Source organism: Orycteropus afer, unplaced genomic scaffold (assembly GCF_000298275.1).
Source record: "Orycteropus afer afer isolate SDZICR_OR568_19922 unplaced genomic scaffold, OryAfe1.0 scaffold01217, whole genome shotgun sequence".
Lineage (NCBI taxonomy): Eukaryota > Metazoa > Chordata > Mammalia > Tubulidentata > Orycteropodidae > Orycteropus > Orycteropus afer.
In genome coordinates, this window is record NW_006922804.1 from 199,172 (window position 1) to 201,110 (window position 1,939).

Here is a 1,939-nt window from a genome sequence, read left to right on the forward strand (position 1 = left end):
GTGGCTCAATCACATCAGGAAATTTTAATTTTATTGAGATTAAGTACCTGCTACAAAGGACTCAGAAGTTTACAGAAGAAACAGGAAGCTGGGACAGAATTTAGTGAAGAACTCAGACAGCTTCTTGGTCTTTTAAGTCCTAAGGTCTACCAGGAGTAGGAGAGCAGAAACTGGATAAAGCAGCTTGTGTGATTCAAGTTTATTGGAAGGGTTTCCAGACAAGAAAGAGAACAAGGAAGCTTCCGTGTCCTGTGACGAATTTGCAAAGGACTTTTAGAGCTAAATGAGTAAAGATATGGCCGAAGTTAAATAGGCTGAAGAAATAAGAGGACCACAGATGACAATTACAACTTGAAAGACAGAGCCATGAGACTTTCCAAAGAATTACGACTAAACATGCTCAAAGTTGTTCATCCAGGTCAGGTGGGAAAACACAATCAGGAAATGGAAGAGAAATCAGCACTGATCATCCAGAAACATTGGAAAGGGTACAGGGAAAGCAAAAATTTTCACCAACAGATACCATCTCTTACAGAATATAAAGCCCCTGTCACACTTCACAAAGCAGCTCTTAAATTCCTGGAAAACTGCTGTAAGTCAAAGAAGCTCTTTACTCCTAGGTAAAGACTCCAAGGATTCACAGATACACACAGAGCTGAACTGAAGGAGCAAGTGGATGACTATGTGAGAAGATATCCAAGCTCTTTGATGTCAGATATGGCCAGCAGGGAGCTCCACACCCAGGTTGAAAAATGACTGCCACACTACTTCATGGACAGGGCCTTAGAAGAGAGAGCCGAGCAGCATAGGGAAGCTCTGATGGCTCAGATAAGCACCAGCATTGAGAAGTTAATAAGAGCACCAAGTCTGAAGGACAGGAACAGGAGCCTGAACACTTCATTAATGGATCCAGACTTGTAGCAGCCAAAGCTAAGCAAGCCCATGTTACTACATTGAAACACTCGCAGGCACCCTGGTGGAAGAAGCTTGGGGAAGAACAAGGAGATGAGATTGATGTCCCCAAAGATGAGTTAGTGTAGAATTAGGAACTCTATTCAATGGTGGAAACAAACCCCTTTAAGCAGTCACCCAGAGAACCGACATCAATCCATTATTTCAAGACATTATTTAGTCCTGTCTCTGTCATGCTAGTAGACGAGGGCTGTCATCACTCATTGTTTTCCAGAGGCTCCTCTTGAAACAGTATTTAAAGACAATAAGCCAAGAATTATTTTCTACCTCTATCCAATTTCTCTTTGTCTTTTCTCCACAGTGCACATACCTGACCACACACAGCATGGCATTTTATTATTTATATTAAACATAAGGTATTTCTTTTGTTTTTGCTGTTTTTTTACTAAAAAAATTTTTCTAAATAAATATTATCAACAGTTCTGAAAGAAAAAAAAATGAATATTTTAAGAAAATGAATACAGGAGCCACTGAGCCACAGATTGGGAGATCAAATATAATACAAATATCTGACAAAAGACTTGAATCTAAGTTATGTAAATTAGTCATGTTGTTGTTAGGTGCCATTGAGTCATTTCTGACTCATAAAGACCCTGTGTACAACAGAAAGACACAATGCTCAGCCTGTGCCATCCTCACAATCATTGTTATGTTTGATCATATCATCAAAGTCACTGTTATCAATCCACCTCATTGAGTGTCTTCCCATTTTTCATTGACCTTCTACATTAGCAAGTGTGGTATCCAAGAACCGATCCTTTCTTACTACAATATAATAAAATCAAAACCCAAAACTAGTCACTGTTATTGAATCAATTTGAACTCATAGGAACCCATGTACTTCAATGTGTAAGTATACTGCATGGTACTTTCTTATGAAAGCAAATACTTGATGTTTCTTCCAGGTGCTATTGGGCAGATTCAAACTGTCAACATTTGGTTAGGTGGTGTTGTTATTTTGTGGTAC

The 1,939-nt window shown here is 39.0% G+C and overlaps 1 pseudogene; it reads left to right on the forward strand.

Annotated features, from left to right (window-relative positions):
* Positions 1-3: 3 nt before the first annotated feature.
* Positions 4-1,081, forward strand: LOC103213031 (annotated as a pseudogene).
* Positions 1,082-1,939: the final 858 nt, after the last annotated feature.